General features: G+C 47.4%; 1 non-coding gene and 3 pseudogenes across 1 annotated transcript; all 4 read right to left on the bottom strand.

Moving 5' to 3' along the window:
- Positions 1-2,370: 2,370 nt before the first annotated feature.
- On the bottom strand, positions 2,371-2,545 carry LOC142689094 (U2 spliceosomal RNA; annotated as a pseudogene).
- An 11,865-nt stretch (positions 2,546-14,410) lies between these two features.
- LOC142689178 (U2 spliceosomal RNA) lies at positions 14,411-14,589 on the bottom strand (annotated as a pseudogene).
- A 787-nt stretch (positions 14,590-15,376) lies between these two features.
- Positions 15,377-15,446, bottom strand: LOC142689261 (U2 spliceosomal RNA; annotated as a pseudogene).
- A 1,288-nt stretch (positions 15,447-16,734) lies between these two features.
- LOC142689167 (U2 spliceosomal RNA) lies at positions 16,735-16,931 on the bottom strand. Its single transcript, XR_012858153.1, has one exon. It is a non-coding gene; the product is annotated as a U2 spliceosomal RNA (small nuclear RNA).
- Between the last annotated feature and the right edge of the window lie 1,471 nt (positions 16,932-18,402).

Raw genomic sequence — 18,402 nt, 5'->3', positions numbered from 1 at the left:
GCGCTGTGTCTTCACCTTCCATAGGCATAACCCCAGGTGTTTCATCAACACTTTGCTCTGCAGGAGGGACCACACCCAACTCCATGCTGTTAGTATGTGAGGTTAGAACCTCTCCTAATCCAGCTTTCCCAGGGTCCTGAGAAGCAGGCACAGAAACACTGCCAGCTGGCTCTGAAATTGCATCAGAAGTGGCAGCAAGGGAACTTGTTGTTCTCACCTGTCTGCCCCATGTTCTTCTCTCTTGCCCTAAAAAGGGAAACACCTTTGGACATTTCCTACAAGTATGACCCGGCAAACCACAAATGTCACACCTGGATGGGGAAATACATGCACTAGCCTCATGTCCTGTTTCTTTGCAATTCCTGCATACTTTGCCTTTACATGCATCTTTGGTATGCCCGTAGGAAAAACATGATCTGCAAAAACATGGCATATCTTGGTAATAAAGATATCCCTTATTACCACCAATTGAAAAATTTGCAGGAGGATTCATCACTCCTCCAATACAGCTGGAGTCAGGTTTCAGCCTGACCCAGTACTTAATATCACCATTGAAAACTCCCCATAGGTTCTTCTGCTCCACACCTCCTCTAACATGGGTACAGTAGTGAGCTAAGAAGGCCCTGACCAGCCTTCTATCCAGAAATGGGTTATACATGTGGATGGTAATACATTTCTCCACTGCTGAAAAAAGAGGTTGCACTTCAATAGATTTTAAAGCCTCATGCATGTGTTTCTCCTTGAGCAACTGAAAAACATTTAGACAGTAGGCGGCCTCAAAAAAGGATACATCATATGTAGCAATATTGCTGAAAGCTTGGATACAGAATACCTCTACCAACTTAACTCCAGCCAGGTCCAGAAGGATGTTCTCAATGATATGTCCAGTATCAACTTCTTCTCTCCTCTGCTCATTCACCACAAAACGGATAGTGTTACGCACAGCTGCCATCTTGAAAAGGAATGCCCAACGGCACGGTGATCGCTCCCAAAAACGTCGGATAGGACTCCACGAAAAGGCCGAACCCCCCGGCCCAGACCAGGCAATGAACCTGATCTGAGCCAAAAGGCCGAGAAGCGATAACCCGAGCGGCCCTTGCCTTGCCCGAGCCTGTCCCATACTGCTGTTCACCCCTTGCAGCGATTGATTCAGCCTACTCCTAGGCAATTCCATGGGGCCCTGCAGGCTCACACACATTTACAGCTACTAAGCGGGAGGGAGGTGAATAAAGGCCGGAGAGGAAGCTACACAGGATTTGCTTCTTTTGCTTGCACCACAATGCAGTGCTGAAAGAGGAGGAATCTACATAAAAACGCCTTCCTGGCAACGCCCAAATGCCCTCCTGCCATGCAGATAAACACTGGCAGCGGCAGCAAGTGCATGCCCACAGCCACCCCTTGTTCCTTCACACCTTGTATCAGCTTTAATCCAGTCCAGTGCTGCCTGCTGAGCAGCACTGACCAACACTGCCTGGGCCCAGGCTTTTATCTATCTCTGAGGCCCCATTATGATGTCAGAAAGCTGGCTCTGGAATCCTGAGGGCTCCACTATGACACGTGCAAAGTTCCGTCTGAACTTTATATAAGACGGTGAGGCTCAGTCAGTCACTCAGTGTTGCCTGAGAGGGCAACACTGCAACAGCCGGCCGCCAGGCTGTCTTTTTTTTGCACATTTATTTGCCTCCAGGAGGCCACAAGAGGGAGACAAGGGACTGCAAAATGGAAAATAAGCATCCACCAACTTTACAGACAACTTCTCCTTGCTCCTACAACCTCCATCCTTGCACAGTTTGTTATTCTTCCAGGTAACAAAGTAACAAATCCAAATTGCTGCTCTCTTTGTAGGCAAGCAAGGGTTTGTTGCAACTGCAATTCTTACTTCTTCTTGAAATGTAGGGACGACAGTACATTCCATCACATCCATCTAGTGTACACAGGTAGGTCCATTGTGGCGGGTAGGCGGCTGGCTGCTTTAATGGCTGTTTGCTGTTCCCCTACTCCACTCCACTCCACTATTTGACTGTGGTGCTGCATCAATCAGTGGCTGGCTCAGGTGCAGCTCTTTAACTTACCTAGGAGGGAGGGCGGAGAGAAGACAAGGAAGGTGAATGAGCTGTTCCAATGTGAAATGCCGGAAACACAGAAACACAGAAGACACACACACACACACACACACACACAACAAGAGGTGGCAATGTATTCATTAATTGCATTTAATAAATGAGCTCATTATCACACATGACTGTACAAATGCATTGTCCAACAGGTGTTGAAATAATGGGATTAAAAGGGGAGATCCCATCAGAAAGACAAAAACAATAGCAAACACAAATAGCACTTTTGGAATCTGATTTTAGTCAACACATAAGGGAAGGGTGCACCGGTCCTGGAAATACTGCAATACCAGGTCAATGCGTGGAGTGGACAGAGCAAGCTCTATTTCCATCTCCCTGTTCTAAAAATCCATTTAATATATGGTCCCCAGATAGGGGACGTATCAGATATTAAACTGATAAGAACAGATTTTTTGATTGAAAAATGCTTTATTGACAATCAATCGTCATCATACAAACATTACTGCGACGCAGCGCGAGCCATGAAGCAGCAAATAATAAATAATAACAGTCGTCAAACATAACATGACAGTATAATACACAGTACAGGCTAGCCTATGCTATACATTACACCACATGCTACACTAACATTCTTGCATTCACTAAAGCCAAACAACAAAGCATTACAGACAAGTGATGGGATAGGGGAGTGGGTAGGAGGGGATAGGGAAGCGGGAAATCACAGGCCCGAAGCTTTATTGAAAGACAACACACAAGAAGGGAGAGTGGGGGGAAGGGGAGTATCAGTCCTCTTCCTCATCGACGTCCGGGCTGTCCCAGGTGGAATAGTCTCTGAGCAGGCTGTGGATCAGCCTGCGGCAGTCCTGGACGGACACACTCTCTCTCCGCAAAATCAGACGATTCCTGGCGAACCATATAGCGTCCTTAAAACAGTTCATAAGGCGCCAGGCTTCCTGGATTGCTCCATCCGTGGTATTCCCAGGAAATAGTCCATAAAGTACCGAGCGGTACGACAGTCTGTTCCTGGGAACTGAGTCCTTGAGTTCGTGTTCCAAGGCTTTCAACAGACCCTGTGCAAAGGGGCACTGCCAGAAAATGTGCAAAGATGTTTCCTCCGTGAAGGGGCACCTGGGGCAGTACCGGGTCTTGCACAGGTTGCGGGCATGCATGAATGACCTAAGAGGCAGTCCTCCCTGGATGGCCATCCATGAAATGTCCTTGTGCCCGTTGGTCAACCTGCCAGATGACACGTTAGTCCAAACAGTCTCCAACGTGTCGGCATGAAGCCCTGGAACAAACTCCAGTGAGTCCTTTGCTCTGATGTGCTTGTGGATCGTCTTAGGTTTCCACAAGTCGGGCTTAAGACCCTCCAGTTGATGCTCCCTCACAAACCGGACGACATCTCCGTAGAACCAGGGAGCGTGCCAGTTGTAAGGGAAGGAGCTGTCCCACTTATCCCAGCCAAAACCTCGCCAGAGGGGAAGGAGGAAGTAGCGGGACATGGCCTTGCCCGCAGAGCCGTTTGCTGTCCTCAGAGTCCTACGAACACAGTCACATACAAAAGCGATACGCAGCAGAGTGGGAATGTCGGGTATACCCTTCCCACCTTTGCGGGGCTCCTTGTACATAACAGTCCGCTTTACTCTGTCCATTTTCGAGCCCCAGATGAAGCGAAACACAGTCCTGGTAATGGCCCTCGAGACCGTTGCAAGAGGGGGCCATGCCTGTGCAGTGTATTGTAGCACAGGCAAGACTTCGTTACGCAGGACCATTGCTTTGCCCTCAATAGTGAGTTGTCTGAGGCTCCACAGTCCGATCCTTTGGTTGACTTTGGCCAAGCGTTCTTCCCACGACTTTAGGGCTGCACCTTCCTTACCGAACCAGACTCCCAGAATTTTGATGAAGTCCGGCTTGATAGTAAACGGGAAGGAGGCAGGAGAAGGCAGGTACCACTTTCCGAAGAGCATGGCTTCCGACTTCCCGCAGTTGACTTTTGCCCCTGAAGCGCGTCCGAACTCCTCGCAGGTCTGGACGAGTGCAGTCACCGAACTCTGGTCAGCGCAGAAGACGGTCACGTCGTCCATGTACAGCGAGCATTTGACCTCGAAGTGTCCTGGACCTGGTGCGGTGATCCCTCTGATCTCTCCATTCTGCCGGATAGCCTCTGCGAAGAGCTCTATAACACAAACAAAAAGGAGAGGTGAAAGAGGACAGCCTTGTCTAACCCCCGACGATACAGGAAAGGGGTCAGTCTTCCAGCCGTTCACCAGCACCGAGCTGTAAATGTCGCAATACATCAGGTTAACATACAAACAGAACAACCTGCCAAGCCGCAGCCTACGCAGAGCCTTACCCATGAATTCGTGAGAGACCCGGTCAAAAGCCTTCTCCTGATCCAGACTGACCAGGGCCGCGTGTGTACGGCGGCTTTGCATGTAATGCACCGTGTCCCTCACCAGGGCAAGACTGTCGGCCACCCTACGGCCAGGAATGCCGCAGGTTTGGTCCGATCCGATGATCTGTCCGATGACAACCTTCAGTCTGTTGGTCAATACTTTGGCGAGGATCTTGTAGTCCACGTTCAGGAGAGAGATGGGACGCCAGTTTTTCAGGTCACATCTCTCCCCCTTCCGCTTATACAAGATCGTGATCATGCCTTCTCTCAAGGACGGTGGCATTCTACCCTCCACCACCATCTCCTCATAGAGCTCCAGCAGGTCCGGACAGATCAAGTCCCCCAGCGCTACATAGAGCTCTGCTGGGAGACCATCACTGCCCGGGGTCCTGCCGGGTCTGAAGGATTTAGCGGCAGAGAGCAGTTCCTCCACCGTCAGGGGTACGTCCATAGCCTCCGTACCTGCAGGATCAAGATGATTAGTGATACCTGACAGGAATTTATCGGCGGCTTCGGGGTCAGTGGTTTTCCGGGAGTAGAGGCTTCGGTAGTAGTCTGTGACGACTCCCATCACCTCCTTCTTCCCAGAATGCATGTTTCCGGTCTCATCTCGGAGTTCCTTCAGGGGCGTGTGGCCGGCATGGAGTTTCCTGAAAAAGAACGAGTTACATTTCTCACCCTTCTCCAGGTTCTCCACCTTGGAACGAAAGACAATTCGCTTGGATTCCTCCTCAAAGTGCCTTTTCAGGCCCTTTTTGGCTTCCTCCAGCTCCTTCCTGACGTCCCAGCCGCATTGAAGGAGGTCTTGCAGGGATCGCAGCTGACGCTGCATCTCTCTGAAGTCTCTCTTCCTCTCACACGCCTGTTGACGACTTTTTGCCTGAAAGAAACAACGAAATTCAACTTTAACATATTCCCACCAGTCACAGGTTTTGTCAAAGAAAACTTTATCATTCCTCCAAACAATATAGGCGTCTCTAAGTTCCGCCAGTACCTCTTCTCTTTCCAGCAGGGCACAATTCAGCTTCCAGGAGCCAGGGCCGGGAGGAAAACCGTGGCCGATGGCACCCTGGAAGAGAATGGCCCTGTGGTCAGAGAAGAAGCAGGGGACCATGGAGTGCCCATGCTGCTTGACTGCCCGGGAGGTGAACACAAAGTCAATCCGAGAACGAAGTGAGCCATCGGGTCGGCTCCATGAATAGTTCACAGAGCCGATCCCCATGGAGCCCACAACGTCCTGCAAGGATGCTTCGGTTACCATCTCGATAAGCAGTTTGGAACTGACATCCAGCTTGATTGAAGTGCCGGAACTTCGTCCATCCTCTTCGATGGGGCAGTTGAAGTCCCCGGCCATCACCACTGCCCTAGTGGTGGCGAGCTGGGTCCGCAGGGTCTGGAATAGTTCCAGGCGCTCAGCCTTCATAGGGGGAGCGTACACGTTGATGAGCCTAATCGGCTCTCCCGCCCAGGAACCGTCTACGACCAACAAGCGGCCGCAGACGAGCTCCTGGACAGAGTCAACAGTAAATACGCTTCCCCTAATCAGGATGGCAACCCCTGCAGACTTACAGTCGCCCCCACCAGACCAGTAGGACGGGCCATGGGTCCACTGCCTGGCCAGATGATGGTATGACCTGGAAGAGGGGAGAGTACATTCCTGCAGCATAAATACATCACTCGACTGCTTGGAAAGAAAAGTTAGCACCATCTGACATCTAGTCCTATCTCTAACACTCCTCACATTGAGGCTAAAGATGTTAAGTTTAGCAGCCATGGGGGAGAATAAAGAAGGTTAGTGCAAACGATACACCTTAGTTACCAGTCCGGTCGGGCGGATCCTCCTCTCTGGAGCCTGGCGGGTCCGGAAGATCCAGCAGGCCCTCTGACAAAAATTGTTCCAGGATTGTAGCCACCTGGATGTCTGTTGTGAAGTCGATGACCTCAGGTTCAGACACGAGTTCCTCCACCATCTGCTCCATTTCCTCCTGCTGCGCAAGGGAATCTTCGCAGATTTCCACGACTTGTCTCTTTGAGGACTCAGCAGCTGGGCTGTCCCTCACCTTTCTCTTCCTCTGGATGGCACCTGAGGAGACAAGAGGGGGAAAATCCTCCAGGGAGAGGACTCCAGCAGCTGGAGGGGAAGATGTTAGTGCTGCTGGAGCTGGGGAGAAGGGAGGCTGGGTTGGGAGAGGTGCAGGTGACAGGACCACTGAGATGGGTGGGTAGGAGAAGGTGAGAGCCTCAGTGGGGGTGACAGGGGTTGGGGACGGGGGGGTGGGGAGGGCCGGGCGAGGGAGGGTGGGAAGGGTAGGGCGAGGGAGGGCCGGGAGAGGGGGGGGAGGGACTGTCGTCTTCTTACCATCCTTCTTTTTCCCGGTCTTCTGTGCCGCTGGAGCTCTGGCTGGGGCGGGGTTCCCTCTGGCTGGAGCTTTCGCTGCTACAGTTGCCCAGGATCGATCCCTCTTCGGGCAGTCCTTGTAAGAGTGGGCTGCTTGTCCGCAGAGGTTGCACATTGTCCGTTTCGGGCAGTCTTTGGTCTCGTGTCCTGTTACCCGGCAGTTCTTGCAGGCGTCCTCCTTGCAGTCCTTCACCGAATGACCCTTCTTGCTGCATCTCCTGCAGATCTGCGGCATGTCCGGGTAGTAGATGAGGCCGTAGGAGTTGCCCAGCGAGAATGACTGGGGCAGGTGCTGGAGGCCGTCTTCCGCGCTCGAATCCTTGTTCAGTCGGACGATTACCGACCACTTGCCAGTCCAGAAGCCGAGTCCGTTCAGGATGTGGGTGGGTTCCCTCACCACTGTGCAGAACCGCTTCAGGAGCGTGGTGATGTCTTTGCCGGGGGTGTGTGGGTTCCGCATTGAGACCGTCACCCGCCTTTCCTCTCTTTGGACAGGGCAGTTGCCCACAAAGCGAGAGAAAGGGGATTCAGGCCTCGCCGCTTTCACCATCTCCCAGTACCTTCTGCAGATGTTGATCGAAGCGAAGGTCACGAAGAACATCCCGGTCATGAAGGCCTGGATGCTGATGGTCTCCGGCTTAGCGAAGCCCTGGTCCAGGAGCATCTTCTGGCAGAACACTTCTTCCGTCATGTCCGGCACTCTCCCGTCCACCTCCTTCAGCTTCAGGGCCACCGTCTGCTTCATCCAGGGCTCCAGGGTTGGAGCAGCCTGGTTCGGCTTCCTGGTGGCCTGTTCGCTTGAGGAGGCTTCAGGAGGAGATGTCCTGGCCTGGGCCGGCTCACCTGGTCCATCAGCCTTCTTCTTCTGGGTGGCAGGGTTGCTGGTTGAGGCCATGGCTTCTTCCAGCTGTTCCTGTCGCTTGGGGAGGATCTTCGATAGCTCTTTCCCGAAGGGGGCGGAGCTATGCAAATCTTCTCCTTGCTGGCCGAGGTTCTTCCACGAAATTTCTTCCGCAGCGGTTCCTCGTCGAGCTTCTTCTGCGGCCGAGCTTCTTCAAAGATCCCCTTCAGCAGCGGCTCTTCTCCGAAGGTCTCTGTCGCAGTTCTCCTTCTTCCCGGCAGCGATCTCCCGGAGCTTCTTCCCCGATGGCGGCTTCTCCCTTCTGGATCGTCGTCTTCGGTGGTTCTTCTCCGCAGTTCGTCGCCGGCTTCGTCTGGAACGCTCTTGGATCGCTAAGCTAGTGTTTATAGCCCCCAGTGGTTCTCCGAGCTATCTATCCTTACAAGGACTGATAAGAACAGATTTTTTTTTTTTTTTTTTTTTTTTTTTTTAACCCTCAGAGGTAAAAATATAAATTCATTATATTTTTTGCACCTCAAACACTTTCACCAAACGTACACTCTGTATTTAGTGCGTTTCTTTAAGCTCATCATCGGGTCAATTATTTTCCTTTTTTAAACATATTTATTTACATTTACAATTAAACAAAAAGGCATACAATCCCATCACTTTAGTCTAAACCCTTCACTCCACCCACCATTTATACTTTAACTACATACCTCCACTTCAAAAATTTCCAAATACCCTCTGCATCTGCTTCCCCAAACCTTTTCTTGTCCGACAAATATACCACATACATTCTATCCAAAATCATCCTCAAACACCCTTCTACCGTCACTTCCTTTCTTCTAAAGACATACAAATTCCTTACATCCCACAAAACTTCTTTAATGATTGCTAACATAATACACCACACCCTCTGTTTTTTCCTATCTAACATTCCCAACCCAAACATTATTACCTCAAACGACAGTTTTTTAACCCCAACCACCTCTTTACACAAAGGACTCACACCCTTCCACACCTCCTGAGCCACATCACAATTCCAGAATAAATGTAAAATATTTTCACACCCTCCACACCCCACTCTAGGACATGCTTCACTCCTCCCAATCCCACGATATCTTTGAAACTCTCTCACAGGCAACGCTCCATGCATACTTTGCCATACAATCTCTTTCTGTCTATTTGTTATCCCATCCGTTTCCAAACTCTTCCATACTCTCCCTACATTCGCCCTTCTCACCATATTTATAGGACACTGCACTTCTTTTCCTTCAATACATCTCAACATCTCTTTTTTATTTCTCAACACATCACCCTTCCCCAACAACTCATAGCTTTTCAAAAACTTTTCCACATACAGATACCACTTTGGACATATAAGTGCATACGGCACTCTTAAATCTCTCCCTATCCATCCTAATCTGCATAACACACTCCCACTCAGATATCTTACCATACATGCAAATTTCCAATCACCTCCCATCATCCTTCTTACTGCAAACACACTATTCACTCCCAAATATACCTCAATATTAGGAAACCCCATTCCCCCATTCTTTACACTTTTCCTCACAGTCTCTCTCTTCACTCTCTCCATCTTAGAACCCCAAAAAAATACCATCAGCACTCTATTCAATCTTCTCAGCATCATAGACCCTGGCGGAAAGACAAAAGCAACATACAACAAAATTGGTAAAATCACACTTTTAATCACAAGAATCTTCCCAGCAAAAGACAATTCTCTCAAACGCCAGAAATTCATTTTCTTAATAATCTTTTTACCAACATCCTCCCAACTTTCATTCCCATCCAATTTTTCATCAAATTTCACCCCCAAAATCTGAATCGCTCCTTCCACACATTTTACACCTAAATCTTCTCTCCTCCCAATGTTCCCAAACCTCTTACATTCACTCTTATCCCAATTAACTCTAAATGCAGATGCCCCACAGAACAAAGCAACTAACAATTTAGCACGCCTTACCGCAGCATCGGATTCACAAATCACACACACATCATCCATGTATGCTAATACTTTTACTTCTTTCCCACCACAACCAGGAATCTTCACACCTCTCATACATTTATCCTTCCGAAACATCTGTAATAAAGGCTCAATCGCACAAATAAAGGCAATCGGAGACAGGGGACACCCCTGCCTCACACCGGAACCCACACTTATCTCACCACCAACCCATCCATTAATGAGAATCTTACTATACACATTCTTATACAACACTCTTACAACATTCACAAAGTCACTAGGAAAACCCATTCTTACCAAAACTCTAAATAAAAAATCATGCGCCAAACGATCAAAAGCCTTTTCAAAATCAATTGACAGAACATTCAATACTTGTTTCCTCTCCATGCTATCCCATATCACATCTCTCAGCAAACACAAATTCTCACTAATCCTCCTCCCCGGCACTCCACACACTTGCTCCTCCCCAACCACCTGACCAATCACATCTCTCATCCTATTTGCAATCAGCTTAGCAAACACCTTATAGTCCACATTCAACAAAGTAATCGGCCTCCAATTTTTAACATCATTCACATCCCCTTTCTTATAAATCAAAACCACCACCCCACTTTTCATACTTTCAACCATCCTACCATTCTCCCACATAAATTTATAAACTTGCACCACATCATCCTTAATCACGTCCCACATTTTTATGTAAAATTCCATCGGTAACCCATCATCCCCTGGAGTCTTATTCACAGCCATACTATCCAACACTCTCTTTACTTCATCCTCCTCAATGTTTCTCATCAAATTTGCATATTCAATTACTTCCACCCTATTTTCAATCATACTCACCACTTCAGCCTCCAAGTCCCTATCAATCTCTTTCACTGCATACAATTCTTTATAAAAACTTTCAACCACAGGAAACACTGCTTTTCCTTTCACCACCCTTCCATTTTTATCATACACTCTCACCAAATCCTCCTTTTTCCCCACTACTTTTTTGAAAAAATACCTAGAACATTTTTCCCCCTTTTCCAATTTATCTAATTTTGACTGATACATAATCTTTCTACCTTTTTCTAACAACCATTCCCTCATCTCATTTTTCACACAATCAATCTCCTCATCCACACTCCAACCTCTCTTTTTAACCTTCTGGAGAAAATTCAACCTTATATTATAACATTCATACCTCTTCCTTCTCTCCACAGCTTTCCTATAACCAACCTTTCTAAAAAACACACGTGTTCTTTCTTTAACCCAATCCCACCATGTTATTATATCCACAAAATCACCTTTTTTCTCACACCAAAACCTATATGTATCCACATATTTTCCACAAACACTCTCATCATCCAACAAACTCACATTCAATTTCCATAAACCCCTCCCACTCCCACAATCCTCATCCCAGACCAACTCACACTTAATGCACTCGTGATCAGAATATCCTACCTTCATTTGCATATATCCCTTACCCATCACCCCCTTAGAAACAAAAATCATATCAATTCTACTACTGTGTCTCCCACTATCCGCATAATAAGTATCTACTATAGGGTTAACACCACACAGGTGCACTACATCCCTCAATCCAAAATCAGTGAGTACAGACTTTAGCACATTCCCAGACACATCCAAATCCCCTCTAGTATCACAGTTAAAATCCCCCACCCACACAATATGTTCCCTACCTGGCAAAAACAGTTTAATTCTCTCAAACAACTCCACTCTCTCTTCCTTTTTTGCAGACGCATACACATTAATTACACGCACATTCACACCACATACTTTTATAACCACTAACAGGCACCGCCCCTCCTCAATCACTGTGTAGCTACAAACCTCCACCCTGCTACTCCTAACCAAAACCCCCACACCATCATTTCTATTGTGACTAGAACATGACCATATTGCTGCACCAAAACCCCACTCCTCCTGCTTAACTATATACTCTATCCCACACTCCTGCACACAAATTAAATCTGCTCCACTGAAAGACAATTCCTCCAAAATGGCTGCTCTCCTGGCCCGGTTTTTAAACACCCGGACATTGGAAGACAAAATTTTAAACGACATTTTATAACTGCCCTAGGCAGAAAAAGGTGAAAAAACACAAAGCAGAACCCTCAAACTTTCCGGGTTAAAGGCCCGGGAGAGTTTTCTTCACTAGTCTCATACTCCATGTTCGGCTCAAACAATGCCTGAAAGGCGTTCGCCGTCTCCACACTTTGCGTCTCCACCACTTCAATTCTCTGTTTTTTTGGAAAGTTCCCCACTCTCTGTGGGCGAAAAGACATCTCCACTTCTCTCACTGGACTCAACACTCCAGAGGAAGACCATTCTGATATCCTCTGAGATTCTTCTACCACAGGGCTTGGCATGTCCTCAATGAAAGTTTCCTCAATTGCCTGCACCTGCGTGCTATCTCGCTCAGCCTCAGCCAATATTGCATCAAGGATTTCTTTCTGCCTTTGCTCCTCCACCTCCCTTTCTATCCTTAACCTCTCATTGGCTTCCTCTTGCTTCTGGATATTCTTCTGTCTCTGTGCCTCTCTTTCCTTTTCCTCTTTCTCCTTTCTCTTCTTGCCCACTGGGCAATCTCTATACAGGTGCCCCACTTCACCACACAAATCACACGATCGGGGTTCCGTACATGCACCTGCCTCATGTCCAGCCATCTTACAATTCCTGCACACCTTCACCCCAGGGCAGCACTCCTTAGTGTGACCAAACTGGTGACAGAACCGGCAAAATTTTGGCATATTTTGATAATACAAATATCCTCTATAGCCAGCAATGGAAAAGGACAATGGAGGGCTCTTAACTCCACCAATACAATCCGGGTCCAGCTTAAACTGGACGAAAAATTTATAAGTTCCATTGAACACTTTCAATGAGCTGGTCATTTTGGTTCCCCCTTTCACACTGGTGCAATATAAACTCAAAAAGTTCTTGATTAAGTCCAGCTGGGTAAATGGGTTGAAGACATGTACAAATAGTACCCTCTCTCCCATAGCAAATAGAGGCACAAAAGAGACATTTTTCAAAACCTCACAGTTAGCATTCACTTTTAAGGCTTCATAGAAATTTAAACAGTCATTTTCTTCTTGAAAGGACACATCATACAATCCTTGCTTTCTGTTTTCTTGCACACAGAATAATTTATAAAGAGGGATACCTGCCATGTCGACCACCAGCTTCCTTCCAACAAATTCAATGGTGTTCTTACCAGAATCACTTGGGTCTACCTTAATTCGAATGGTTCTCTCCACTGGTGTTGTCCTTGCTGCATCCATGCTGACTATACCTGCCGATCCACGATCACAGAACGATCACCACTCTGGTTCCTCCCAAGGGAAAACCCGCACCCCCTGACCAAGACCAGAGCAATAAACTCTGATCTTAGCCAAAAGGCCGAGAAGCGATAACCCGAGCGGCCCTTGCCTTGCCCGAGCCTGTCCCATACTGCTGTTCACCCCTTGCAGCGATTGATTCAGCCTACTCCTAGGCAATTCCATGGGGCCCTGCAGGCTCACACACATTTACAGCTACTAAGCGGGAGGGAGGTGAATAAAGGCCGGAGAGGAAGCTACACAGGATTTGCTTCTTTTGCTTGCACCACAATGCAGTGCTGAAAGAGGAGGAATCTACATAAAAACGCCTTCCTGGCAACGCCCAAATGCCCTCCTGCCATGCAGATAAACACTGGCAGCGGCAGCAAGTGCATGCCCACAGCCACCCCTTGTTCCTTCACACCTTGTATCAGCTTTAATCCAGTCCAGTGCTGCCTGCTGAGCAGCACTGACCAACACTGCCTGGGCCCAGGCTTTTATCTATCTCTGAGGCCCCATTATGATGTCAGAAAGCTGGCTCTGGAATCCTGAGGGCTCCACTATGACACGTGCAAAGTTCCGTCTGAACTTTATATAAGACGGTGAGGCTCAGTCAGTCACTCAGTGTTGCCTGAGAGGGCAACACTGCAACAGCCGGCCGCCAGGCTGTCTTTTTTTTGCACATTTATTTGCCTCCAGGAGGCCACAAGAGGGAGACAAGGGACTGCAAAATGGAAAATAAGCATCCACCAACTTTACAGACAACTTCTCCTTGCTCCTACAACCTCCATCCTTGCACAGTTTGTTATTCTTCCAGGTAACAAAGTAACAAATCCAAATTGCTGCTCTCTTTGTAGGCAAGCAAGGGTTTGTTGCAACTGCAATTCTTACTTCTTCTTGAAATGTAGGGACGACAGTACATTCCATCACATCCATCTAGTGTACACAGGTAGGTCCATTGTGGCGGGTAGGCGGCTGGCTGCTTTAATGGCTGTTTGCTGTTCCCCTACTCCACTCCACTCCACTATTTGACTGTGGTGCTGCATCAATCAGTGGCTGGCTCAGGTGCAGCTCTTTAACTTACCTAGGAGGGAGGGCGGAGAGAAGACAAGGAAGGTGAATGAGCTGTTCCAATGTGAAATGCCGGAAACACAGAAACACAGAAGACACACACACACACACACACACACACAACAAGAGGTGGCAATGTATTCATTAATTGCATTTAATAAATGAGCTCATTATCACACATGACTGTACAAATGCATTGTCCAACAGGTGTTGAAATAATGGGATTAAAAGGGGAGATCCCATCAGAAAGACAAAAACAATAGCAAACACAAATAGCACTTTTGGAATCTGATTTTAGTCAACACATAAGGGAAGGGTGCACCGGTCCTGGAAATACTGCAATACCAGGTCAATGCGTGGAGTGGACAGAGCAAGCTCTATTTCCATCTCCCTGTTCTAAAAATCCATTTAATATATGGTCCCCAGATAGGGGACGTATCAGATATTAAACTGATAAGAACAGATTTTTTTTTTTTTTTGAAAGCCCGAGTCGTGCTTTCTATCACCCAAGTGCATAAAAAGTGCAGAGGTGCCACACAAAAAGTGCACAAGGATGCGGTCTATCGCAGCCCTTCTCTTAAAAGAGAGAGGCCCCGCATAACCATTCCCTGACCCTCCAAACCATAGGCCTAGAGGATCAAGGATCGATGGTCCCCCCTCGCCGAAGCTTAGGGAGACCCAAACACACTCCTAGGCTTCTACCTGGGCTGCCACCCCAGTGTCCACCTAGGAGCCTGCATCCTAGTTGCACCTCCCCTCCGAAGAAGGGAGGCCGGGTTGCAGGGGAAAAAGGAACCAGAAGGCCACACATTTTCCCCCTAGACCTCAGGAGGGTCCCAAAAGGGCACCGCATCCCAAAATCCTTGTGACAAACGTGACAAACACACAGTGAAAAACAAAATTAAATAAGTGGATGTGCGCTGTGATACAGCCTGGACATCCGCCAGGTATAAAAAATTCCTCATCTCCCAGCCAGAAGGCCGGGAGAATAAAGGTGTGTGCTCATATAGCGTGAAAGAGAGTGCGTGCAAGTGTGCCTTCACTCAGTGGGATCCCACCCCCAGTGAGTTAGGGCACCCCAGGGTCACCAGCCCTGGGGCACATAGCAACTCGGGCTTCCAAACTACCCGGCCTAATGACCTCGATCCGGCGGTCGCCTGGTCACCTACAAATGGTACCTTTAAACCAAATGCGTACACCAGAGCGATGACCGTTGTGGTTCCCTGCCCTCACCTCGGCGTTCTGTCATCCCCCTACGATGGCCCACGTACCACCGGCAGGGATGATTACTAACCTCAGCTTGAGCAGGTACTACACTTGATCTTAGCCAAAAGGCCGAGAAGCGATAACCCGAGCGGCCCTTGCCTTGCCCGAGCCTGTCCCATACTGCTGTTCACCCCTTGCAGCGATTGATTCAGCCTACTCCTAGGCAATTCCATGGGGCCCTGCAGGCTCACACACATTTACAGCTACTAAGCGGGAGGGAGGTGAATAAAGGCCGGAGAGGAAGCTACACAGGATTTGCTTCTTTTGCTTGCACCACAATGCAGTGCTGAAAGAGGAGGAATCTACATAAAAACGCCTTCCTGGCAACGCCCAAATGCCCTCCTGCCATGCAGATAAACACTGGCAGCGGCAGCAAGTGCATGCCCACAGCCACCCCTTGTTCCTTCACACCTTGTATCAGCTTTAATCCAGTCCAGTGCTGCCTGCTGAGCAGCACTGACCAACACTGCCTGGGCCCAGGCTTTTATCTATCTCTGAGGCCCCATTATGATGTCAGAAAGCTGGCTCTGGAATCCTGAGGGCTCCACTATGACACGTGCAAAGTTCCGTCTGAACTTTATATAAGACGGTGAGGCTCAGTCAGTCACTCAGTGTTGCCTGAGAGGGCAACACTGCAACAGCCGGCCGCCAGGCTGTCTTTTTTTTGCACATTTATTTGCCTCCAGGAGGCCACAAGAGGGAGACAAGGGACTGCAAAATGGAAAATAAGCATCCACCAACTTTACAGACAACTTCTCCTTGCTCCTACAACCTCCATCCTTGCACAGTTTGTTATTCTTCCAGGTAACAAAGTAACAAATCCAAATTGCTGCTCTCTTTGTAGGCAAGCAAGGGTTTGTTGCAACTGCAATTCTTACTTCTTCTTGAAATGTAGGGACGACAGTACATTCCATCACATCCATCTAGTGTACACAGGTAGGTCCATTGTGGCGGGTAGGCGGCTGGCTGCTTTAATGGCTGTTTGCTGTTCCCCTACTCCACTCCACTCCACTATTTGACTGTGGTGCTGCATCAATCAGTGGCTGGCTCAGGTGCAGCTCTTTAACTTACCTAGGAGGGAGGGCGGAGAGAAGACAAGGAAGGTGAATGAGCTGTTCCAATGTGAAATGCCGGAAACACAGAAACACAGAAGACACACACACACACACACACACACACAACAAGAGGTGGCAATGTATTCATTAATTGCATTTAATAAATGAGCTCATTATCACACATGACTGTACAAATGCATTGTCCAACAGGTGTTGAAATAATGGGATTAAAAGGGGAGATCCCATCAGAAAGACAAAAACAATAGCAAACACAAATAGCACTTTTGGAATCTGATTTTAGTCAACACATAAGGGAAGGGTGCACCGGTCCTGGAAATACTGCAATACCAGGTCAATGCGTGGAGTGGACAGAGCAAGCTCTATTTCCATCTCCCTGTTCTAAAAATCCATTTAATATATGGTCCCCAGATAGGGGACGTATCAGATATTAAACTGATAAGAACAGATTTTTTTTTTTTTTTTTTTTTTTTTTTTTTTTTTTAAATACCATTCAGTTCAACTTAAAGCAACAGTACAACGCAAGAACCATTTTGCATCTTTAAGGCATAAGTTGCCTTAGTCATACATCATCATGGTAATACTTTATTCCGATCAAAAAAGGAACATAATAATACAAGGGACAACATTTGAAACAGAGATAGAAAACAACAATTAACTGTATTTCACTAACCTTCTCCATTTCTTAAATTTCCAAACTCCCTCTGCGTCTATGCCACCACCACACTGACTATCCCAGCGATAAACCACATATAATCTCGACAATATCATCCTCACACAATCATTAATTGGTACCCACTTGTGCTTGAAAATACCTAAATTGCGCACATCCCACAAGCTCTCCATTATACACACCATAATCAACCATAATACCCTATCACTTGCCCTATTACATGCACCTATAGCAAACATTGCAACCTTCCAATCCATAAAACTTACCCCAGCCAATTCCTTACACAAACCACCCATTCTTCTCCAAACCTCATAGGCATAATCACAGTCCCAAAAGAGATGTCTTACAGTCTCACAAGAACCACACCCAACCCTCGGACAAACCTCAAATCTAACTAACATCCTCCTCCTCTGCACATCTCTAACAGGCAAAATATCATGCATCGCCATCCACACTATGTCTTTTTGCCTATTTGACATACCTGTCACACTTAACTTCTTCCAAACATTCACAACATCCTGTCCTCTCAAACCCACAATATTACACACAACCTCATTCACACACAACCTTTTTAACACAGCCTTCTTATTCTTAAACTCACCCATTGGAACTGCAATCAAATCATGCTTCCTAATAAATTTTTCAATCAGAATATACCATACAGGACATACATAAGCAACAGGCACAGTGGCATCTCTCTTAACCCACTCTAACCCATAAAGCATCCAACCAGCCATATACCTAACCATATACGCGCTCTTACTGCCTTTCCCCAAAAGAACCACCACCATTTTAATATAATTAAGCCCAAGAAAAACCTCAACATGTGGAAAACCCAAACCCCCATTCTCACAAGACTTATACACAAATTCACGCTTCAGTTTCTCCATTCGGCTTCCCCAAAAAAAGGTAAAAACCATTTTTTCTAACTTCTTAATCTTCCTACTAGCGGTTGGAAAAACACAAGCCACAAAGACCAAAATTGACAGAATAACCGATTTTATTATCAATACCTTCCCCGATAGAGTCAGGTCCCTAAGCCTCCAAAAATTTAACTTCCTCTCAATTCTCAAGCCACATTCATCCCAACTCTCATTCCCTCTTAGATCATCATTAAACTGAATCCCCAACACTTTCACTGCACCCACTTCATTTCTCACCCCTCCCATTCTTACTCCCCTGTCTCCAAAACACTTGAATACACACTTACCCCAATTCACTTTAAAAGCAGATGCACCACAGAAGAAATCTAACCATAATTTAACTCTATTCAGCCCAGCCATACAATCAC

The sequence above is a fragment of the Rhinoderma darwinii genome (assembly GCF_050947455.1).
Source record: "Rhinoderma darwinii isolate aRhiDar2 chromosome 5 unlocalized genomic scaffold, aRhiDar2.hap1 SUPER_5_unloc_28, whole genome shotgun sequence".
Lineage (NCBI taxonomy): Eukaryota > Metazoa > Chordata > Amphibia > Anura > Rhinodermatidae > Rhinoderma > Rhinoderma darwinii.
The sequence above is the reverse complement of the archived record's forward strand: the minus strand, read 5'-3'. Positions and strand labels throughout refer to the sequence as shown.